General features: G+C 44.0%; 1 protein-coding gene across 1 annotated transcript in view; it reads left to right on the top strand.

Annotated features, from left to right (window-relative positions):
* FOXO3 (forkhead box O3) overlaps positions 1 to 3,910 on the top strand; it is a 251,562-nt gene extending 247,652 nt beyond the window's left edge. Inside the window, exon 3 of the mRNA XM_085611203.1 lies at positions 1,789 to 3,910. The gene's annotated coding sequence lies outside the window, so the exon portion shown is untranslated. The remainder of the gene's footprint in view (positions 1 to 1,788) is intronic.
* The last annotated feature ends 21,943 nt before the right edge of the window (positions 3,911 to 25,853 follow it).

Here is a 25,853-nt window from a genome sequence, read left to right as displayed (position 1 = left end):
CTCCACACCTTCAGTGCAGAAGAATCGCAAGTTACAAAAGTTGTGTACTGCAAAGCAAATTACTTTATGTATAGCTAAAAGTAGGATGCATTCCTGTTTTTTAAGCTAATAAAGTGCAGAACATGAACTCCACGGCCTCCTGGCAGGTGCCCATAAAGAGGCAGGACAGGTGAGGGAGGACTTTTGAATCGGTTATGTCTAAATGTAAAGAATAGCGTATTTGCGGAAGGGAGGGAGTAAGGAAACATTTGAACTACGAGTTTATACTAAGATATACACCTATGTATTGAAAATGCTCAGCTTTTTTTCTTCCACTGCACAATTAGATTCTAGACAGAAAATGGCATTTGGTACCTACTTTGTAGGTCTTGTTTCATAGTGTAACTTCCTAAATGACGTATTGTTACGAATTCTTTAAGATATACATAGCGGCTTTGGCTCTTCCAGAAGTCGCATTAGTATCTCACTTGACGTTATTGGCTATTTGATGGATCATTGCGCTTCCCATGAAGTACTTTGGTTTTTTCATAAGGGACTATTTTACATCTAAAAGCACACCCAGTTATCAAGCAGTGTCTCGCATTAAATTATTTCTAGTACATGCATTCTCTACTGATAGCAATCCATTTATGCTACTTTCCCCCCCAGCAGTGTTAAAGCCAATTGCGCTGGCTTTAGTGTAATAAACAATGCCTGTGCATGCAACGCATGGAAATGGGGTTTGTGAATGTCTGTGTTTGCGTGCAGTAGTACATTACCAACAAGACATTTTGGCTTTGCCCTTCCTGGTTTTAGAATGTTATGCAGCTTACCTTGGAGAAACTACCATACACGTAGAGAGTGGGATATCACTAAAGTAGACCTACAGTGGCGCCCAATGTGTAACTGTGACACTTAACCAACAAGAGCAGAACCACCTGAAGTTTATGCCCTGAATAAGTCCTAAAGATACGAAGAAACCAGGCATCCTCATTTGTCAATGTCAGATATTCTTATGAAGCGCACAATTCACCTGGAGGTCTCGAGGCGATAGCAGCAAAAACGACAGTAAAACAGACAGTAGCCTGATACCTGCAGCGAAAACTTATTGGGAAAAGAGCCAGGTTTTCAGCCTTTTACGAAAACATTTATGCATTTGGGCAAGTAAATGCATTGGCTGCTCTGTTTTGCGGTGATTTACACTATGATGAGAATGCCTTGCACATTCCCGGACAGATAAGTATGGTCTACGACAAGAAATGAAGGATGGCTAACTAATCAAGTAAATGGAGAGCGTTGATTTTTGCTCCAAAAAAATAAATAAATGAAAGCATGTCTCATATGCATTTGTTCAGAAGAATATTCGTGAATGCTAATGATCATTGTAGATTTACCACAGCCATCTTGTACAGTTTTCACAAGGACTTTCAAGATATTTCTAATACCATCTTTGAGGTGCACTGGAGCAATCATTGTGAATTTCATTTGCCCTAGACAATCTTAAAATTCCCCTATAAATTTGCTGTAGTGTAAGTGTTTTTAGAGTACACTATGAAATAGCTGGTGAAAGGCTGAGATATTCATTGGTATTTGCAAATTTCTGTCATTCGGCTCTTGAAGACCCTGCCAACTTAGATCCATACTCACTAGCATTCACATCCTGCCAAATGTCATTGCCACCCAGCCTTACCCTTTAACCTTGGCACCAAAAAGTGTAACATTGATAGAAATAATAGTTCAAGCTTGTCGTTTTGCTCAGTCAAATTACTCAAGACTTATTTTTTTCTCCTTTTTTCTTTTTCTCTGTAGGTCCATCAACTGACGAGTACCGAAAGCGAACCCTTTTGCCAAATTTGCTGTCATGCAAGTGAACAGTGATACAGTTTACAGCCTATGACATTTGTTAACCCTGAATCCCTTTTCCTCCTAAAGCAGAGACTGTTAAAGAACTTCACCTCCACACCCACCGCTAGCTTTCTCTCACCAGCCCTGAAAACCCTGCACCTCCACCCTAGCTGAAGATCATCTTCGGAGTCGAACACGTTTAGAAGTATGCAAGATCACCCGGAAGAGAGAACCCACCTGTTCTGGAGAAAATGTCCATTGCCATCCTGTTAAGAGCACTGTGTAGTCTAACTATGGTGTTTGTAACTGTGTATGTGGCGTGTGAACAGCTTTGTGACTAGCGTGATGTTCCTACGATGTATTCTTCAGTGGATTCCTTTTTTGTTCTGAAATTTTCTTCTTTCAGTCCTTGCTGGCAGAACCTTCCATGGGTGCCCGAAACAACACCGGTATATGCCAAGGAGCAAATGTTGTAATACCCAACAGATTTCATTCTCTGTTGCGCCAGGCTGTCTGTAGGCAATGGACGCTGGTTCCTTGCTTTCTTTATCTCCTTCTCACTACCACTCTATCATTTCTCGTAACTCCTGTTTCACACAGTAGCAGTTCAGGTTTGATCACCTTGTAGGAAAAGCGGGGTTTGTATGCACTACATTGGGAGGTCCCTTTTGTTTACACGTGTGGTACCCTAGCTTCATCTCCCAGATACCCGCTGCTTCGTGTTAGCCACTCTGAACAAATTGAGAGTTATAGAGTGGTAATGTGGTAGGTAGGCTAAAAGGAAACCAGGCTTAATAATCTGCCTGTCCTTTTTTTGGAATATTGTTTTTGTTTAATAGTTGTCAATACTGAAGGAGAATAGCGTAGTCTGGCTCGCTTAACGCTGCCAACTACGTTGAACCTCTGTTGGTCTTTTAGCACACAATCCTTTACACCCTGGTTGTGTGCAGAATAAAAGAAGCAGTGAGTTTACAGTCTGAGCATCCACATGGTGGTTGGCCATGTGGGGCTGATAATTCATTGAAGGTGAATCATCTCCTGTGGATCACAGAGATTGGTGTCTTGCTCCCCCACATTAACCAATGCGGACACAGTTATGGGGTTTGGGTACCCGTTAGCTGAACCTAAACTGTGGTCAACTAGAAAATGGTGCAATGTGCACAAAGGCCAGTGAAGAATTAGTTTATACCACTTTAGGGGCGTTATTATGGACAGTTGGTGCTGTACATGTCCTGTCTTTATTATGCATTTTGTTTCATTATTTTTGGGAGGTCAGAGGGAGGGGGAGGAATGGGTGGGAAGTTGGGTGGTAGCACCATTGGTACAGTAGAACATGCTATGAAGTTACAATATTTGAAAATGACAGCGTATGTATTCTTCTCCAGAGTGATATATGAAGACGTGTTTTCTTTGCATAAATGCATTATGCATATAAATATATAAATATATTTTATTATGTACAGAAATAGATTACTACGGTGCATGGGTGTAAGGAAAAGAAACTAGCATTTCAACCAAACATGTCAGCGCATGAGCGTCTTGTCTCCTATGCAGCCACTGTGCACTACCCACAGATCATCTGCCTGCTTCCCTGAATTCTAGTAGCCCCTTGGTCAAAGATGGCCGCTTTCAACGGTAAACTCCTGATGCGCTCCAGGTTCCATTTTAACAGTCCTTCTGTTCAGTTTGGCCGTCGCTCAGTGCTTTAGGAAGACTTTGCCCAACCAAGCGTATATTGTTAGGTCTTATTGACTATGGTAATGATTCACCTGTGGGACCCATAAATAATTTTCCTCGAAACCTACTATTTAATTGATCTGTTTATTTAACCTTTGCTAACAATGAAATGTATTTCTAACATTTTTAAAATCCGGTAATGCTGAGGCTAAACAAATCACACCACATTCAAAAGATGTGCATGTAGCAACACTGTCTGGCTAAGAGAAATTTATGTGGTCATGTGTTGCCCATAGCTGGTTACAATTCCTAGACAGTCCCTGTCACATGCATGTCAAAAGCAAGGTGGCCACCTCATGTTGATAGCTGTTCCACTGCACAGGCTAAATAATAAATTCTGTGTCTGCAATTTGAAGTTTTATGAATTCTGTTTTTTCAGAATTGACAGTAAGTTTCAAATAAAATGATGGAAGGCTGTGTTTGGGGGTAAATGTGTTTTTTCCCAAGCAACTTTGCGCAGAACTCTGACTGTTGGGGACCAAAATGAAGACTTCAGTGGCAATAATATCTACCTTTTCCTACCGCTATTGGCTCCTGTCACACTGTTTTATTTGTCTGCATCCCTCAATCCAGTTAAGCCTTAACCACAGTTCTCATCAACCTGTGCTGACAGAAGCGATCCCCGGTAACCAGGTCCCAATAATGCAGGAGCATGGCTAATAACAGCTTTGAAGAAGATCAGCGTCATGCCCGAAACCAAGCAGTGAGAAGGTGGAGGTGATGTTGGCAGTCTGGAATAATGTGAAACCCAACATAAAGTCCAACCAATCAATTTTAATCAGTGCCAAAGACCTGTTTAAGTGTATGAACTTCTCACTGGTTGGTACCAGTAATTTGTACTGACCCCTTAAAACAAAAATAGGGAGTACTGATGGTTCCAACTTAGAGATCATCAAGATCCTTTCTAAAGAAACGTCTGCTCGTTTTTGCAAGGGTCATGCTGACGGCAATTTTCAGCTCACTTGTCCTGCTAAAAGTGGATAATGGAAGGTCTTGAGGCATCTTTTGCTGGACTTCTGTTTACTTTGTAAACCTCATTGCATAGCCACAGTCCAGAAAACCTTTCTTTGACACTGAGATAAAACCCAACTAGAGTTTAATCCTTTGCTGCACGCAAACGCACCATCCCTTTGCTTGTCGAAGGCACCATCTACCTCACTGAGAAACTGAAGCTGCTCACTACATTTACGACCAATCTTCTAGCGGCCCTTCTTCTAGAGTCCTCCATGGGGACGAACGGTCTCCGTCCGTGGGCACTAGACTCCAGGTTGTGCTTCGAGTTCTAGCCCTTGCCCTGGAGAACCCCCTAGGCCGCAAAACAAAACTACTGATGCCACATTGGAGGATTGTCACCCATCCCCTCAGCTGCCTCAAAGACAACCAAGTGGTGGTTGTGCTGCAAAAAATGAATGCATTTAATAATTCACACTCTAAGGAGTGGGAGGAGCCTAGTCTACTTTTGTCCATTCACCTCTCCTGTGGACGAGGTGACACAATGCTAGTTTACACAACTTTCTTGATGGAAACATCACCACATAAAGGAAAGGCTACTTTTCTAAATGAAATATTTGGGAAACTGCTGAATCACAAAGGAGTAGCTGACATCCTCAACTCCATCACAACCTAATAATGAGTACTATGTTTCACAAGCCACTATTTGCTTTGAAAGCGTACTAATTAGTGCAACAAAGTGTATTGTACTTCATTATGCACATGGTAACAAAACCAAACTCATCCATTTTTATTATCGATCTAATTCTAGATCACTTTACTAATAGCTGTATTGTTGTCCATTAGATGAGTTTCTGTGCATCATATGCTTTCACCATGTCTGCCCTCAACAGAGGTTACTTGCTGTACACTGGTGAGATTTGTTTTTCCATAGTGTCTGCTTTATTCCTTCGTTTACGTCAAGGACTATGCTGAAATTTGTCCCAACTTTGCCTGCAATTGGCCTGCTGATGTTTTGGTTGTCTGGTCGCCCATAAATGTGTTTGATCACTACTGCAAAGTATTTAGATCTTTATTTTATCTGCTTTTGGCAGTCACTGACATGGCAGCAGACCCTCTTTCCTCTCACAAGGCACTCTTTTACGCAGGTCACGGGTTCATATGGAGCACAAAGTCTGAAAAAATGTCACCGTGGTAAATCTTGTGCATGTTTACTACATTATTCAGTCAGGGTCTGAAAAATAATGTATACAGCACAGCGTCTTCTTTGACTGTGTGGCTTGACAGTGGCCCGTTTGGTGGATTCGAAGCCTACCAGATAAGTTGGTGCTGCCTGCGAGTTGTACAGTGGGAAGCTAGGTCCCTGATTCACCTGAAGGGTTCGGTGCTGTTTAAAAGCCCAGAACAAGCGGGCCTAGTTCAAGAAAACGTCTTGCAGCGGATTGATCCAGGTAAATGGTCAATAAATAGTAGCATATGGGTAGAAGGCACTAAGTTCATGTAGTGAGATTAAATCTCACACCACAAACGTGCCTATCGGTAGTAGGCCCTCAAAACATACCAAAAGAAGTTAATTGATGAGACTGTCCTCAAAGCTGAAACCTTAGGGGGTGCAACCATAGTGAACACTATAATTTAAATGTGAGAACGGGAGTGCCAGTCATTCCTCTGAATGCTGCCCATAACTGCTGGTCTAGGATGGTTGAAGAATGTCCTTCAGAACTCATCGGTCAGTTCACTGGCAGAGGTGGAATTGTTGAAGTGAGGGCAGGATGACACTGTCGGCATTCTGGACCCTGAAGGGGGTCAGTGTATCCAGTAAACGTCCCTTCTATTGCTGTGTCTGCGACTTTGGCTCAGGGCCCATGAGACTGGACAGTGCCTCTGATTACTTTTATTGGCCATTCAGCTGTCAATCATACCTCTTGGACAAATCTGAACAAGGCTCACTTTGCTTTGGATTAATGGCGTACTCTTATGCGCTGTAGATATAACCATGGCTCACCAGTGCCCGTAGTGCCCTTCCATTTGACACTCTAGCCATGAAGCCTTGTACTTGGATTTGCATGGAAGCGTAGCTGCCCTTCTGTCTCATAGTTGACAATTTATGTGGATTTCCTGCACTTCTCCGTGAAGTTGGAGCCATCCTCCCTGACCTATTTCCTTCTTAGGCTCCCTGTCAATCAAAGAGGACGGTGCCATTTCGTAGCTATGAGTATCCGAGACATTATCCTGAATTGAGCCTTGCTACAGTTTAGGTCTAACTTGGGCTTTGAGGTCGTGAGCTGATGTTTCGGTATTTGTTTTACATGCAAAAATGTCCTGCCCAGTCAAGACTTCCAGAGCTATCTTGTCCTTTGCTCAGTCTACAGGCTTTGCCAGATGTTTACCAATAGCAATCATAAGGCACTCTTCTCCATTTGAGCTTATTTCACTCCTCATGCTTGAATTATGTGATACAACTGTACTTTCCAGGCATTCTCCACTTTATGAAGGACTTGCATGGTCAGGCTTGTGCAATATTGAAGTCTGTCTGATACTTGCAATACAATTCTTGTTGTGTAAAATGCATGGGGCTGTATGATGTAAATCAAAGGTGCTTCGTATTATGCTGTTTAATTTTTTATCTCAGTAGGATGCTACTTGCTAACCCACCCTAGTGTTTTGCTACTGCTTCAAAAAGTCAGCGTACCAGGCAAAACATGCTTGTTTTCTCTCAGGACACTGAGGTAGGGCACACGATGCACAGCAAGGGCTACTACAAGAGCCCCGAATACTTCTAGTCGGGGCGAGGGGCTTCATCTCAACACCCGTTACCACGGTGTTATAGTGAAGCAGCCTTTCAGTAATCCAAATGGACTTTTCCCATCATTTTATGAAATGAGGCTATATAACTTTGGTAACTATTTCTTATCTAAATCACCAGTGCTGGTTGGCTGCCCAGTAGGTTACATTGCATAAGGTCAAGTAGTTCAGAGGCTGCGTTTGCATTCTGTGAGCATGCACTAGTTTTACATACCAGTGCTCTGAATCTGGGAGGAACCAGGTACAAGGTGTCATAAGTAAGATCAAGACCAGCATTAGAAAAGATAGCTGAAAAGTGGAAAGGGCACAATTGAAGCCTTGTACGCAGAGAAATGAGGGGAAACGTCTATTTCTTATTCTTTGTTTTGTGTATCTTCTGGAGTTAAATGACCTTAATCATACAGCAAGCTAAAAAAATCAGAACAATCCGCAGTAAGGTGCAGTAGAATAGATGCATGTCACACAATTATTTGATTGCCACACTTTGGGACTTTTTGTTAAGGAATTGCACCCCAGAAGACTGGGGGATGCGCATTTTTACTAGGAAACACCAACTTCGCATTCATTTTAATGATTCCAAGTAAGAGTTTAAATTTGCTCACAAGTGCTATATACTAGGAGTTTGAAAACTAATATTGCACCCGCCTAGATTAGCTCCAGTGCCGTGGTGCCCAATCTGTTTCGCAAAGTGTACCTTGTCGAATTAAACATACTTTTTTCGTAGTGTAGGTTTGTAAAACCAATGTACAAGTGTACACAGTGGCACTTGAGGTGTTGTCCTCCATCTTCTTAGTCCGCCCTTTCCACGGGCAAGGCAATGCCAGGCATAAACTGACAAGTAGGGACAGCTTGTGAAAACTTGTCCATGTAGCGACACCCAGATGCAGAGGTCCATTGAGAAAGTTCAGTGTTACACTAAAACTGTTACCCTCTTTTCCCCTAGTTTCCATACCGCATCTGCACTACAAACAAATGGCTGTATGTTACTAGGTTTATTTCTTTCTGTTCAACATATAATGTGTGTAATGTGTTCTCTGTGGAACCCGAAGGGGAAGAATCTGCTGCCCATATTTTATCATGTGTACATTGTTTCTGTTTTGTATCCATGTGCGCTCAGTAGCTCGTGTCCCTATGAAGTCCTTCCGGGTCAAGTTGTATGGTAGTGGGCAGCACGGCTGTGGAAAAGCCGCCCCCGCTATCCCCAATGAAGGGAAGGAAGCTCATTTACAGTATTTCCGCTCCTCTGCCCCCACATTATCCTACTCGTGAACCAGTATGCAGGACCAGATGAATTTATTCTTATTCAATTACAAATGAAATGTGCATTTCAGTTTCCTGTAGTAAATGAACAAAAAAATGATAGGGACTACTGGTGAAGGGTGAGGCACCAGTTCACAGATTACCTGCCCACACTGCTTTCCTTCCATCTTTGCAAGCAGAAACTTCCACACCACTGCCTTGCTTGGAAGAGTTTACACGCTTCATCTGTGTGAGGTTTATGGGTTTGCATATGAGCTGCCTGGTACTGTCTTTTAAAGCGGTGCACTATCATGCTTTATTCACATACTCCGAAAAACATGGACACCCAGGAGCCTCCAGGAAGGTGTGCACTACTTTACTCTCTACAACATGGGCTTGATGTCGAGCTCTCTCCTCCCCTTCCAGTTGTGATAGAGATGCAGTGCTTTTCTCTACTTGGTGTTAGTAGAAATTGCCTTGTGTATTCAACTTTGAATTGTAATCTACTTTGTAAAACAGATAGTGAAGCATGTAAATAAAGCATAATGGATCTCTGCATTTAATGTGTGACTATGTCTAATTTTCTTTTCCACCGTATGTTACTTTTATTGTTATTGTTACCAGAATTATGTGTCTTGTTGAAAAGTAGTGATATCGGATAATATCCATGTTGTCCTGGTATCCAAAAAAATGCATTATAGTAATTAAAATGGAAATCACCTTGGTTATGAGAAAAGCTAAATTATGGAAAGTATAGCAATTCCTCAGGAACTAATGGTATTTCAAGGGAAATTCCAAGTTTGTTTAATTTTTATTGATGGCTGTTCCTTTTACTGATCCTCCATAGCCAAGGGATCTGAATCGGAAATTAAAATGTCCTCTAAGCAGGCAAACCTCTGGACTCCGGGAAGGTTCTCACATTAGAGTTCACCTTTGAAGTAAGCCCTGACGGTCTCCTCTGCCGCACAGATGATGCTTTGCCCTATTAACTCCTTGGCCAGTGCCATAGTTTTTTCTATGGGTAGTCAAAGTCCTCTGCTTCAAAATCTGAGCTGAAGGGCCCACATGAACCGGGAATGGTATCATAACCAATTTCAACACATAACTGACCAGGCCAAGGCCTGTGGAGGCAGTGTCGGGGAGCATTTAGCTCAGAGCCGCCATGGTCATCTTGAACCTATCTAGCATTACTAACCGGAAGATTTTGACGTGCGTGGAGTTGGTTGAAGAGTTGCGACTCTGGTCTCGTCTTTGTTAGTGCAACTGACATAAGCTGAAGAATTTGTTGGTGAGACAGTGAGAGAGAGCCTCTGACCACTCCATTGAGACTAGAAAAATAGGAACTGATGTCAGCATGGAGTTTGGCGCCTGGCGCACTCCGGTGACTGAGTCCAGAAGAAAAATCTAGGGTGGAGTCATGTAGACCCACCTATGGCGATGAGTCATTGGCAGGAAAATGTTTTCTGGGCAGTCTGAAGCATAGACAGAATATGCATAAGGAAAGGAGTTGACTAAAAGATTTTCAACCAGAATTATTGTTAAAAGAGTAAGCCATTCTTTTGGCACCTAAACGAGTTCAGAAACTTCAAGAGCCTGTGTGTTTTTTAAAGGACTGAGAGCCTTTAAGAATTTTTGATTTCAGGAGTATCCAGAAAACCGCATTTATCCAGAAGACCAGGTGACACTCAGAAGGTGCAAACACACTGGTTTAGCATGACACCAAATGTAACTGAGTATTTAGTCAGGACCACCTTCACACGATGAGCGACACTAGGACAAGAGGGAAACTTGAATGTTCCTCTCTGGCCACGACATAGCAGATGTTTGTGAGGATCATTGTGTGTCCTCCGTACTTGGGACTGCCATGACTCACTAGTAGGGAAAATGAGTAATTGTGACTATCACTTGACAACCCTATGGCAGACAGGTCATCAAGGGCCTATGCCAGAACAGCCAGATGTGGCTCTGCAAGAAAGCCGGGAGACCCAGGCTTGGATGGAAGCCTTGAAGGGAAAGTCAGTAGAGGCACAGCCTGATAATCTTTTCAGAGGACCCAGACCCTGACAGTTGACCACCATTCATTGGCCTCTCAGAAGCCCTCCTGCTTTTCAAAAGACAGAACCTAAGGGGGGAATTGAACCCAGCACAGCCTCTAATTCTTGTGCCATTTCTCAAAATTTGACAGTGTGTGCCTTACTGGCAAAGCTTGTACAACAGAGAGAAACTTCAGTGCGTGAGCCAGCTGTAACATCAAGATAAAAAGCGCTGCGCTGACAGTCTGAAGAGCAAGTATTACAAGTTTGTCAAGAAACCCTTGCAGCTTATTTGAACAATGTGGTACTCTGAATAACAATGCTCTGATGCGCTTGAAAATAGCTGACCCTGGGTACCTACACAACATTAAAAAATAGTTCAGGTTTCTGTGACAGGAGGATCCTATTATAGCTCTGTACTGCCCTCAAGTCTCCACAACCTATGCAGCACTGGCATGGATCACAGGGCTTCCAAGTGAGGTTAGTTTCCATTAAGACCACCCAGACAGCCATTGCCATGTATTACCATCACTCCCTCCATCTGCTTTTGCTCACACAACTTCCTGCTTCTCCCCCTGAGATGCCTATCCTTGCCCCCATGGAATCACAAGAGCTGCTAGAAAGTAACCGGCTTGGATGAGAAGTCTAGAGCAGCAACACACCCAGAGATACTAAGGGCCAAAATTAAGGTTCCCACAATCGACGAGCTCCAACCTGACCGATGATGCATTTGGTGTGTGGATCGTGGGCATCAAAACTATTATAGATGAGAGAAAGTTCTAGCGAGACCCATGTGAGCAGCACTGGCAGAAATATGGTACTATGGTATATGACCTTTACTCTTCAGGTTCAACATCAGGAGTCTTCATAGCGCAGCAGATGGGTAAGAAATTAGCTTATAATATACGGTGGATGACTACCCACCTCAAGGAATAAAAACAACCATTGTCAGTGTGAACCCTCAAAGTCACTACATTTGCCTGAGCTCAATGCCCTAGTAGCTGTGGCACAGATCACACAAGCTTAACTTAGGGTAATGTGTAAAACATTTATGCAATACCAAAACAGTCATAAAGTACAACACAATAAAAACACCAAACCAAATTTGAAAAAGAGAATAAAATTTAATAATATAACAAAGATCCTAAATGGGAAATCGGTTTGTGCAAGAACTGAACATGAAAACATAAAAGACAGTCCCTAAGGGATTTCCAGAAGGGGGGCACGATATGATATGAGACGTGGGCCACCATTTTAAGAAGAGCAGGCCCTGTATGTCCTTCTGTCCTTCCAACCTGGGAAGGGAATACACCTGAGGGATCCAGTAATGGGAGTGAACACAATAGCCAGAGAGAGTCATGGTCTAGGATAAAAACCAATACCCATCTACAAGGGATAAATGAGACCTCCCGGTTCAGGCGAGCCTGGTGTGGAAATGTGCATTTTTAGGGGCACACTGGTGCAGGGTTCACCCTTCTCTGTCCACGGGTCCTTAAACCAACAAAATAGAGATTGGCACTGAAGCTGGAATTCAAATAACAAGCTTATTAATCACTCAGGAGTTGGGACTACGTCCACACAGCACTCTCAAGTGCTGCCAGAGGTAGTATATTGAAGTCACAGAACACAGGCCTTATATACAGAGTTTGTTGCAGAGTAAGCATGTAGTTACAAATAGAAGGCACAAGCATACACAGGAATAACTACCGACAAACCTGGGCAGATGGGAGATCACTTAGTCAGCAAAGTGGGAGGGGGAGCACAACTGCTTACAGTTGCAAGACACAGTTGACAGTTATGTCTTTAGTCAGGTGCATTCTAGCAGCTACAGGCCTTTTATCAGCACATATACATTGCTTGAGCTTAGAATAGATGGAGTTAACTAAACCGGATGACTCAAGCAGAATAGAAAAGCAAGCAACAGTGAAGACGGAAGAATCACAAGGCTAGCAAAATGGATGCTGCAAACAAGATGGCTTCAGCTCATGCTAATAGCAATGATTTTCGATTTCCACAGACGACCCTTTTAGCATTAGCTGAAGACATCTCTACTACTTGGAAGGGGCACGGAAGATATCCTGTACATCTATTCTCATGAGTTCATTCATTTTCTGGTCCATTGCTAAGCGGGCGTTTACATTCTTGAAATTTTGTTTAGTTGGTATACATGAGGTACAGGTAGAAATACAAAGGGAACAGAGCATTGGGCCGCATTGAATACATAGGCAACAAGTGAAAAGAATAGCAAAAAATATACATGGGGCTGACAATATTTTCTAGCCCCATACAGTAAACATAGTCCATAGCCATCCAGTCAAAGTCCATGTCCCTGAATCCTGATGGATTTCAGTGGCTATTCTGTGCAGTTTAGAAATTGCTTCAAAAACTGAAGGGGCGTGATCAGGGATGTACACACAACAGCTGCTCCCAATGATGCGGCATGCTCCACCACGGTCGGCCAGCTAGGATGACATCGAGGACCATCCTGTTTTGGAGCACCACAATTCTTGCAATTTGTAGTTCTTCCGTGATATTGCCAAGTGCCATGGCTGTCTGATTGTTTACAGCCTCTACAACACGTGTTAAGCGCCTTATCTTTCTGCTGTTTAAGGCTGCACCAACAAAGAAGAACAGTTCCAAAGTAAAGTCAATGAACTGCTGTAATGCAGTATCAGTTTGATCCACCTCATCGTTGTTTATTGTCCTCTTGAATCTATTTTTGGAAATGTCATTAAACAGTTTATAGTCTTTATGGTAGGATGCAGGTGCCAAGAACACAGGTGGTAGCAAAAAGGACACATAGCAGCTACCTGACCAGCCAATTGGTAGATGGTAATAACCTTTATTTCTGCAAAAGAAATAGGTGTTATGTGAGGACCAAAAACTGCTATTGTTTATTCCAGTAATGTTCAACACTAAGGTACAGTCACTTTTTCCCACAGGAATATTGCCAATACTGCTCAAACAAAGGTCTGCTCGAGCTCTAGTACCAGCTATAACAGGAGGTCCATTATCCTTGATAGTTTGAGTGTTGGGGAAAACATAGTGTGTGGAGGAATTTCCTCGACGATACTCCTCCATTTCCCATACAGTTCCTTTAGCTTGTGGATCTCCTTCCTCATCAGGGCAACAGGCTCTATTTAACTGAGCGTTAAGTCTTCCTACATCAAAGTTGGTTATATTACCTATATGAGAAGCCTACAATAGTGCATACCAGGCTCTGCAGGAGCCATTATATGAAAACGGCAAAGGAATAAAAGGCGTTCCTCCCTTTTTCTGATGAGCTGGCATCATTCCACACACCTAACAGTTGGCAATGTTCGTAGCATTGTGGGTGTGATGCAACATTTGAATGAACGTATTGTTGAGATAGGACATTCTGTGCTTCTACGCATGATAAGGAAGAGAAAAATAGTGGTGTTCAATGGGGACAGGAGTAGTAGCAGTCAGTAGACCTCGAGCAGGAGCTACTACCTCTACAACCCATGTTATTGTAGCAATGATCACAACAATCAAAGTGAGTCCAATAATGAACGTACTCTTTCGATCACAAACTCTTGCAGCAGTTTATCTCTTTTCCTTAGGCATGTTCATCTCATGTCAGATGACAAAATAGATGGTGCCCTAAGGTACTGGGCAGACGTTGGTTTCTTAACTGAGATTGAGACGAGTAGTCACTAAAAGGTTACCCCCCTTTGTAACTCAGGCTTTCACTATCCAGGACAGTGGCTCAAAGTCTTTTTCATCAACGAAGTGTCTTTCTTCCTGGGTCGCAGCTGATATCGAGATGTACCAGGGATCATGTAGTCTGTGTGACTTCCTCAGGTCCTTTAGGTGACGTGGCTTGTCCTTTCTCTGTATCTTCCGGTTCGTCATTCAAACTGCAGTCCTGGTAGCCAGCAGCACCTGCTCCGGTCCTCGCCACCTCGGTGCTAGAGAGCTGGTCCTCTGGAATGACTTTACGACCACAAAGTCACCAGGGCACAAGCAGTGACTCTCACCTTGTGACCTGTCTGGAAGAGTCTCCCGAACCTGTTGATAAATAGAAGACAAACTGTCAGTCAACTGAGACAAATAGTCATTCATCAATACATAAGGTACATCATGTATAGGTCGTGGCTTAGGAATCCCCCAAATATTCATTGGCCTTCCAAAAACCACCTCATGCGGTGTGAGGCCAGATTGTGTATGTGGTATCGATCTAATGGACAGCAATGCTAAGGGCAGCGCATCAGGCAATTTCAAAGAGGTGGAAGCCTGTATTTTGGGCAACTTCAATTTGAGGGTAGAGCTGTAACATTCCACTAGTCCTGCTGATTGTGGGTGAAAATCAGCATGACATTTTTGCTTGATTCCCGACCCTTTCATGAGATACTCCACAACTAGCCCAATAAAATGGGGTCCGTTGTTACTCCACAAAACTCTACAAATTCCAAATCTGGGGAAAGACTCCTTTAGGAGCACCTTCGCTGTAGTAAGAGCTGTATTATCTTTCGTGTCGTATGCCTCCACCCATTTACTAAAGGCACAAACCACCACCAGAACATACTTCAAATTATTACAGCATTCAAATTGGATGTAATCCATTTGCAGATGTGGTACTTTGAAATTTGGGACCGCGTAGGAGACAGGGCCCTACCCCTGTCTATTCCGGTATTTGCGAACCGCGAATGGTCAATGCGGTATGTACAAGTGCTTTGTATAACGTTTTAGCTATAAATGCGCTGTGTATACGATATTATACATTGACTACGTGGGTTCCATCTTAGAGCGGTGGCCATCTTATGGTTGCCCTCACATAGGCTACACATTACGAACAAGTACGGGCCTTTAGAACACATGTACTTTCTGTTTCACTTCTCTGTGACCTGTGCAGCTTGGCTCCGCTGCCCCAGGTCAGTCCGGTCTCACGAGCTGCCCGTCCTACGCCACCTGTGATTAGCATCAGGGTTTGACACACCATAAAGCCTTTTCATCCCACACGAGCCTCCGGCTAATCTCTTTCACACCTGACTCTTCCTGCTTTATGGCTTGTTTTCCAAACAGGAGATGGCTGTGTTTATTGGGGCCTGTTGATATCTGATGTGGGATCTGAGCCTCGCTGGGTAAATAATTGTGGGCTGGCTTAACTGGAATGTGGGATGGTCATCATGACTCTGCCTTTTCGTTTGTAATAGATACATGTAGATGACCATATCGTAAAACAAGGAATGTATGCCTGAAGCATGATATTTAGTATTTAAGGAGAAGCCCGTTTCTGTAACTTTAAGCAGTCTCCTGAGAACATACATTGTGTTGTACTTCTCGGATACCTGCAATTGGTCTGCAGCCAATAAATCGATCTTTGACTTCACCTAGAAGACTCTGTGTTTCTGTTGGTCTGAAACAGGAAGAACCCGAAGTCTTAGGGTGTGTTCCCCTGCACCGCTGGGCTTTAATTTCCCAGTACTTCAGTTGGCGCCCAACGTGGGACGATTTCAGCGGTACCGGTCCAAGCCAGAGGTTCGTGAGGAGCTTCGTGTGGAAATTCTGGAGGAAGGCCGCCACTTCATCGACCCCTGCATGTCGACGTGGTCCGAAAGTCTTTTCTGTGAGGTTCTCCGCGTCCCGACGGCTACGAAGGACTGCTGCCCTGATTAATCGCCCTGTTTTGGACCCTTGACGATTTTGGTAGAGCGAAACAATCGAGAGAGTCTTCTGGTGACGCCATCGATCATCGATATTCAGTTAAGTATAAGTGGAGCGTCTCCCAGTTTGTTTGGTATTCTTCGGGATTTTTGATATCCTTCGGGATCATTTTGATTTGGAGCTTGCAAGTGCCAAAGCCAGAGGACTCGTGTATTCACGAGACTATCGTAATCGATAATCCTTTGAGGTTTGAAACTAGACTAGTGGGCGAAGATGCCTGGTTCTAGTGTATTTGGTAGATTGTTTTGTTTGGGTTGTGGAAGGGATTTCCAGTTAGAGGATTCATGTCCGGTTCCTCCAATTGGAACTCCAACCTATGAGCTTTATGTAAAACATGGCGTGGGCCCCATTGCATATAATGAAGTATGGATCCGATACACCAGAAAGGACGGTGTTTTAAAATGGCCCCAAAATGGTAGTTTCGATACAGATATCTTAGATAATTTGGAAGTGAAATTGTTTAAAAAGAAAGCCCGGCCGGCGATGTTTGATTCTTTCCGCCTATGGCGAAAGGAAGCCAAACAGAAGGAAATTAAGCTAGCAAAAAGGAATAAGAGAGAAAGAGGTATGTCAATGATGCAAGCAGCTGTGCAATTTAAAGATAATGAGGAGGAACAAATGAATGAGCAGTTACATAGACAGCGCAAACTAGGGATCGATAAATGTTACCCTGTTTTGTCACCCCTTGTGCAAGATGAAACAAAAGAGAAAGAAGATTCCCTAATGTCCCATTTGCTAAGTTCGCCACCCCCGTATGCGCAAAATGCCACAGCGCCTCCACAGTTTCTAAATGTGCAGCCTCCAGTAAATATGCCGCAAGCCTTCCCACAGCCGCCAGCTCCTCCTCAGCTGGCTCCTATCCCTGCAGTGCAGCCCTCTCAATGGCCGCCAGTTGTGTTACCTATTGCCCCTGCGCTTCCTGCGACTTTGCCTAGTATGTCCGCTGCCTCCCCTGGCGCTCCTTCTTACAATACCCAGGTACCTGTATCTGAATCCGTTTTTCTTCCCTCTGTCTATCCCCCCGTTTTCGCCTCAACTTCTCCTTCAGCACGACAACGACTAGCTAATGTAGTTACTAGTTTAATGTCGCCTCTCTTTGGGTCATCTAGTGTGACTCCTGGTTTACAACGTAAGCAATTGCGTAGTCAGCTGCCTGGTCCTGACGAGAAAGAGGTGTTAGATAATCTGGCGCGTAGGTGGATTGGTTTCCCTTCACTCTATAAAGTGGAATCAGTTGTTAACGTTTTCGACCAATGGGATGCCCCAAAACAGAGATATGTCTTTGACAAAATGTGTGAATGCCTCTGTGAGGAATTGGAGGATCATGGTTCAAGCACAATCCCACAGGAATTGAGTCGCGTGCGATTTGATTTCGAAAAAGGTATAATTGTGGGTCCCGATGTAGATAAAGCAGTTGCGATTTTACTGTCCTTCAGGCATAGCGATTGTCAGCAATCATTGTTCGAACAGGAATTCCCTGTGGGGAAAAAGGTAAAAGCGTGTCAATATCCGATGCGTGAGGTTCCCCCAGTTTGGAGACCTGCTGATCCAAATGCTGCTCCACCTGTCTTAGCACATTTTCAGCGTGTTTGGGTACATGTCCCATGGAAGCGATCTGAGGTGTTAGCGCTTAAGCAGACATTGCCTGACCCCCGTAAAAACCCTACAGGATATTATAAGGAGTTATCCCAAACTGCGGAATCGTGTGTTATGAATCTGGCTGACATAGATATGTTGTTCGGGAATGTTGTTCCACAGCCTTTATGGGGATCCATCCGTAATACAGATCATGCTGCAGAATTAGGGGGCACATGGGCTAATATCATTGCTGCGGACGCTGGCCAAGTTGGTGGTGCGAAGCCTGACCCTTTAGTAGCAGACCTCCCTGGTAGAATTATTACATACATGAAAACTTTAATGCCCGCGATGCGCGTAAATTGGGATCAACTATCCGCATGTAAGCAGAAGAGAGATGAGACAGTGTCCGATTTCTTTACAAGGTTTGAAGAAACGTTTATCGACCACAGTGGTCAAGACATGAGCACTGAAGGTGGCCAACGGTTATTTGTGGATAAATTTGTGCAGAATCTACTTCCCGAGTTGTGTAAGAAATTAAAAGATTCAGAAAGTTCTTGGGCTGTTTCCTCTTCAGCGCAAATACTGGCTACTGCACAGTATTATGAAAATAGAGATAAAGACGAGAAGGATAGAACAGATAAGAAAACGAAAGAACTGAAAACAAAGGTCCTCTTGCAGCAGGCTTATCCGCCACGTGGAGGACAGAATAATTATAGGCAAACCCAAGGTGTCTATCAGCAGCCCCAACAGTTTCAGAATAACCAGCAAATGAATGGGTATTATCAACCACTTATCCCTGTAGGTCCCAATCAATGTTCATATTGCAGAGAGGAAGGTCATTTCAAGTATAGTTGCCCTAAATTAATGCAGCGTACTAGTAATGCGTATGGCGCAAGAGGTAGGGTTGGTCAACAAGCTCCTAGAGGTAGAGGGCGTGGAAATGCTCCCCAGAACACGCGTCCTCTTCCGCCTCAAAATACGATAAATAGCTTTGATCAGCAAGCCAACGCGACTGGTAATACAGCCCAGTACTACAATAATGATTATTATGCAGAAGACGACAATGTGGAAGGTAATGATTACTAGGACAGCCATAGACAGAGAGAGGGAGTTGTTTCAGTACCAGTGGATCAGAGTGGACCGTATGTTAAAGTAACTACAGCAAATGTAACGGAGCCCTTTCTGCTGGACACTGGTGCTGCAAAGAGTTCAATCATGCATTCAAAACTCCCTGGCGCGCCTTTGTCTGGCGAAATGAATGTTTCAGTAGGTTTTTGTGGCGCCCCAGTTAGGAACCCGATTTCTAGTCCTATGTCACTTTCTGTTGGACCTTGTGAGCTAAAAGCACCCCTCATCCTAACGACAGGTTGTGGTGAAAATCTGTTAGGATTAGATTTGTTTAAAAGATTGCATGCAACGCTATATTGTTCTCCCTCAGGAGTACAACTTACATTAGGTAAGAAAGTGATTTCCCCAATGTATTTGTCTAAGAATGCAATGCCACCTGAATTGTCATCCCTTCCGGATGTCCTTTGGGCTACTGGTCCCAATGATGTGGGTCTCTTGGAAATACCGCCATACGTGGTCACTTTAAAAGCCAATGTCAGATTGCCACGCATTCCCCAGTACAAGATCTCCAATGAAGGTCAGAAAGCGTTGTTAGCAATTGTCAGCGATTTGGTTAAAAAGGATGTAATTGAAGAAACAAGAGGCAACGTTTGCAATAGTCCGGTTTTACCTGTCTTAAAACGAACGGACCCTTCACAGCCACCTGTTTACAGATTTGTGATTGATCTTAGAGAGGTTAATAAGATTGTTGTGCCACAGTTTCCAGTTGTCCCTGATATAACCGCCTTGTTAACTATGATTCCAGCTTCCGCTGCATGGTTCTCAGTGATCGATTTGAAGAATGCTTTCTTTAGCATCCCAATTGCAGAGGAGAGCAGAGACATTTTTGGCTTCAGTTTAGGAGGTCGAAGCTTCCGCTTTAAACGCGCTCCCCAGGGCTACTGTGAAAGTCCATCAATATACAGTCAGGCTTTAAAAGCGCAGCTTGATGCACTTGTTTTACCAAGTGGCGCTATCCTTATTCAGTATGTTGACGATTTACTAATCGCCGCGGATACTGAAGAGATTTGCAAAGAAGCTACATTGTCATTGTTGCGTCATTTGTCTGCCTTTCATCACAAAGTGTCTCTCTCGAAGATGCAATATTGTCGACAAGAAGTGACCTACTTAGGTCATCTCTTATCGAAGGAGGGAAGGAAACTGACCCCAGAGAGAATTCAAGCCATTGCACAATTAAGTGTGCCAAGAACACAGAGAGAAGTGCGTGCTTTCTTGGGCATTATTTCATACTGTAGGCATTGGATTCCGAATTTTTCCTTGCTGGCTAAACCTTTGTTAGCATTAACATGTAAAGACACACCGAATCCTATACCATGGTCTGAAGAGTGTCAGAAAAGTTTTTTGGAATTGCGAAATGCATTATGTTCAGCTCCTGTGTTGGGTACCCCTGACTACAGCAAGCCTTTTACATTGTATGTTCACGAAAAGAATGGTTGCGCATTATCAGTGTTAACACAGCCTTTTGGCGACAGACCGCGCCCATGCGCATATTTTTCGTCAACCTTGGACCCGGTAGCGAGGGCATTGCCAAGTTTTCTGAGAGCTACAGCCGCCGCAGCTATGTCTATTCGACAGTCTGCTGGACTAGTGATGGATAATACATTGATTGTTATGGTTCCACATGCTGTGGACACATTGTTAAACAGGACCAAGACACAGCACTTAACTAGTGCGCGATTGTCAGGATATGAACTGACACTGTTGGCAAATCATATACACATAAAGAGATGCAACACGTTGAATCCAGCTACATTATTGCCGATTCCAGCAGACCTAGATGAGATTGAGCAACATGATTGTCTGTTCAGAACAGAAGAAGAGACAAAAGGGAGAATAGATCTTAAAGATACTCCCCTGACTGAGTGTGATGGTACCTTATGGGTGGATGGTTCGTGCTTTAAGCTTCCGAATGGTGATACGACTGCTGCATATGCTATCACGACTTTGCACACGATTGTTGAAACTGCACGTGTGCCACAAAATTCGGCCCAAGCAGCAGAATTGATTGCCCTTACAAGAGCATGCGTGTTGTCTGAAGGAATGAAAGTGAACATATATACTGACAGCCAGTACGCCTTTGGTGTGGCGCATAGTTTTGGGCGACTGTGGAAAGAACGTGGGTTCCTGACTTCGCATGGAGCTAAGATTCAGAATGGCAAGTTGGTGAATGATCTCCTTGAGTCACTGACCCTACCGTTGCAGGTTGCGATTATGAAATGCAGTGCGCACAAGAAAATCACTGATGATGTTGGTCGTGGTAATGCGTTTTCTGATGAAATCGCGAAAGAAACAGCAAAGGATGTAAAAACTCGAATGTATGTTGCAGGCCCTGCAAGATGGGTTGGGGATGTTGGAATGTGTGAGAACACGATAGAGAGTGTGAAGTCCCTTCAAGCTGAAGCCACAGAGAAAGAGTTGAGCAAGTGGAGAGAAAGTACGGGTAAATTGGATGAGAATGGTTGTTGGGTTGATTTGTCAGAACATCGGCGATGGTTGTTACCTGATGCATATGTGCTTCCAGTGGTTACTATGGCACATGGAATGGCACATATCAGTATGAAAGGAATCTGTAAGTTGTTGGCTCCAGTATGGCAGAATGCTGGAATTCCCAAGTGTGCAGAGAATGTGGTCAAGAATTGTATGGTATGTTTGAAGTACAACCCTGGTAGGGGAACCCCAACTCCAGCTGGTCATTTTGCACCTCCATCATATCCATTCGAAGTTTTGCAGCTAGATTTTATCCACATGGAAAGGTGCAACAACCTGAAATATGTATTGGTTGTTGTTTGCGCTTTTTCAAGATGGATAGAAGCATATCCCCTAAAAGACAACACTGCTTTATCCACAGCCAAAGCCCATGTGAAGGAATTTTTCCCTAGGTTTGGAATGCCAAGAATGGTGTGGAGTGATAATGGGAGTGAATTTGTGGGTCGAGTGATGAAGAATGTGTGTGAGGGGTTAGGGATCAAGCAAAAGTTTCACGCTGCAAATCACCCCCAATCAGCTGGATTAGTAGAGTGCTACAATGGCACTCTGAAGCTAAAGCTGGCCAAAATCCAGGCGAGCTCCGGTCTTAAATGGCCTGACGCTCTGCCTCTAGCGCTCCTGTCCACCAGAATGACCGTACACTCACGAGTGGGACTTAGCCCATACGAGATTATTTTTTGGCCGCCCGGCCAATGTATGGGGTGTGCCAAGACCGACGAAATTCAGTGAAATCGAACATCCAGTACTGCTTGACTACTTGTATGAATTGACGGCTAAATTGCGTGTTTTACACCAACAGGTGCATGATACTCTCCCCCAGGCCTCTGAAGCTCCAGGACACCCTATCGACCCTGGCACGTGGGTGCTCATCAAGAATTTCCAGCGAAAAAGCAACGATGAGCCCCGTTGGATTGGCCCTCACCTCGTACTTCTGTCTACAAGATCAGCTGTTCGAGTAAAGGGGAAAAAGAATTGGATTCACGGCGCCCACATCAAGAGGATCCCTTTGCCTCTACCGTATGACCAGTGGGTCCAGGAGGGTATCGCTGACTCTGAAACAGACACTGTACCTCGTTTTGTGCCGTTCAGTGATGCACGCGTAAGAGGCACAGCTTCAGCACAAGAAAGTGACGATATTTTACAAGAAGCTGTGCCACCGTCAATTCGATTGGACACCACAGAGCCTGAACTCTTATTTCAAGATCAGACAGTACCTGGCCGTTTCCACTACAACCTGAGATCAAGGCCTATGGACAAATAAAGATTCCCTTACCTTTTTGTTTTTGATATTATAGCTCTCCCATCTGAAGGACTTTCTTGATTTTTGTTTTTCGAACCACCATCCGGGTTCAGCCGCAGGGTCGCGGTGCCAAGACTTTGGGGTACAGGCCGAAGACGTTAGGTCAACGGTTCTGGTTGGTCTAGGGCGTTCCCTGGACTGACAGGCGTACTCCTTAGCAGAAGATACTCACACGCCGCGAGTGGCACGATTAGAGGATGGAGTTTTTCAAGATGGAGAGACCCGCTGAGGAAATGAACTTTAAAGCAAAAATATGTAAAATAATGAAGAGCAAACGTTTTTTATTTTTATGTCGGTTTATACTATGTAATATGATAGTGTTTACTGTAGGATTTGTATTCTTCTCCTCTCAAGAGCCCTTTGCACCCACTGTACAGCCTATACCTCCTCCTACTGTCTCCTCACACTCTTTTCACCCTCTGCCTGAACATGAACAAGCTAGACGATCAGAGTTTGTAAACAACTCGTTTATTCAGCTCCTGCACCAGCACCAACTAGTCATGAATACAACCAATTGCTGGGTGTGTGGTTTAATGCCACATACCATTAATAAGGGTATTCCTTATCTAGTGCTGCCGTTTAGTTACAATGGATCGTCATGGGCATTCCAGACCATGTTTCTCTTTGCACTAGATGCCTACTCCCCGCGACAACCGCGTTCCATCAGACCTAGCACAAATAATAAGGCTTTAATGAAAGGAGTTGCCGATATGAGCAGAGATATCGACGCATACTCATCTATACCCAAGGATGAATTGAGAGCTGATGTAGGGTGGAACGCGACGGGGTATAGCATTAATCTGGGTGAAAGGCAGCGAAAAATTTCATCCCCAATCTGGGTCGTACCCCACATAGGTCGGTTCTGTTTACAAGGTAATGGTCAGAATCCAAGAGCTCAACTGGGGAAAAGTGACTGTACTGAAACGTACACTTTCCCATCACAGTTTTCCCCTGCGTTTTTGGCTGCCAAGGGTACATATTTTGTCTGCAATGACCGAGCATATACATGGTTGCCCCCTGATTTCTCGGGCACATGTTATATTGCAAATTTGCTACCGCCGACATTTACTGCTGCCTCTGACTGTCACAAGACCAGAGTTGTAAGAGGCGTGATTAGTAAGGAGGATACTGCCGGTCAGGAAGCGGGAGACTTCTTTTTGGGTTTCCTGCCGTTTTGGGGACCGATGGTCAATAGTAGGAACCTGAGACAACTGACTCGTGTGGTTGAATCCACTGTTAATGTTACGGCTGGTGCCCTTGGTAATTTGACAGCTGAGCTCCAAGCGGATCGCCTCATGACTTTGCAGAACCGCATGGTTCTAGACGTTATACTTGCAGACCGCGGTGGGGGTATGTAAGGTTATCCAATCTAGTTGTTGCATTTTCATACCAGATAACGCTCCAACAGTTTATCAAGCCATCTCCAAACTGCATAAAATATCTGAATCCATACACGTGGATAAAGGAGATTGGTCACTGCTGGGGTGGTTCTGGGAACTGATATCTGCCTGGGGTTGGAAAGTTCTGATGGTCATTGGAATGATCTTAGCCATTCTTTTCCTGTTCTGTCTGTGCATACAGTGTGCTCCTGCGATATGTGGCCTCTGTGCTACATTATGTGTAAGGAAACCTGTATCGAGGGACGAGCTAAGTAATAGGATGATGCTACAGCAACATCTCCATGACTTCGTGAATTTTGACCTAGACTCAGATTGATATGAGTATAGTTATTGCCTATGTAAGGGCAAAAGGAGGGTCTGTGGTACTTTGAAATTTGGGACCGCGTAGGAGACAGGGCCCTACCCCGGTCTATTCCGGTATTTGCGAACCGCGAATGGTCAATGCGGTATGTACAAGTGCTTTGTATAACGTTTTAGCTATAAATGCACTGTGTATACGATATTATACATTGACTACGTGGGTTCCATCTTAGAGCGGTGGCCATCTTATGGTTGCCCTCACATAGGCTACACATTACGAACAAGTACGGGCCTTTAGAACACATGTACTTTCTGTTTCACTTCTCTGTGACCTGTGCAGCTTGGCTCCGCTGCCCCAGGTCAGTCCGGTCTCACGAGCTGCCCGTCCTACGCCACCTATGATTAGCATCAGGGTTTGACACACCATAAAGCCTTTTCATCCCACACGAGCCTCCGGCTAATCTCTTTCACACCTGACTCTTCCTGCTTTATGGCTTGTTTTCCAAACAGGAGATGGCTGTGTTTATTGGGGCCTGTTGATATCTGATGTGGGATCTGAGCCTCGCTGGGTAAATAATTGTGGGCTGGCTTAACTGGAATGTGGGATGGTCATCATGACTCTGCCTTTTCGTTTGTAATAGATACATGTAGATGACCATATCGTAAAACAAGGAATGTATGCCTGAAGCATGATATTTTGTATTTAAGGAGAAGCTCGTTTCTGTAACTTTAAGCAGTCTCCTGAGAACATACATTGTGTTGTACTTCTCGGATACCTGTAATTGGTCTGCAGCCAATAAATCGATCTTTGACTTCACCTAGAAGACTCTGTGTTTCTGTTGGTCTGAAACAGGAAGAACCCGAAGTCTTAGGGTGTGTTCCCCTGCACCGCTGGGCTTTAATTTCCCAGTACTTCACAGAACTTCAAAAGGTGCAGTAGGTATTGCAAACCCTCCAGTTGGAGTTTGTGTTCCCTTTCCAGGATTATACTGGAGACAGATCAGACAAGACTGGACTATCTTTTTAGCTGTGCTGGCAATATCTGGATGATCCCAAACTTGCATAAGTTGCTTTGCCATTGAGGATGCTCCAACATGTGCGAGCCCCTGTGCCGTGTGAATCATAGGCTGTAAATAGATTGTGGGTAACTTCCATTTTGTCATTTCTTTATTCCTCCAACAACCCTCATCATCCAATGCTCCCTCCTTAGACCATTGGTCTAATTATTCAACAGAAGCAGATTGCTGCATGTCCAGAACCTCTTGTATGGCATCATGCCAACATTCAGCCTGTGACTTAACTACATACATAGATGTGGTACTTCGCTGCATTGCAGTCTCACGAGCTGTGTAATCTGCAAAGCCATTTCCTTTTCCTATTTTA

Source organism: Triturus cristatus, chromosome 6 (assembly GCF_964204655.1).
Source record: "Triturus cristatus chromosome 6, aTriCri1.1, whole genome shotgun sequence".
NCBI classification, from domain to species: Eukaryota; Metazoa; Chordata; class Amphibia; order Caudata; family Salamandridae; genus Triturus; species Triturus cristatus.
This window is presented reverse-complemented; position numbering and strand designations above follow the sequence as displayed.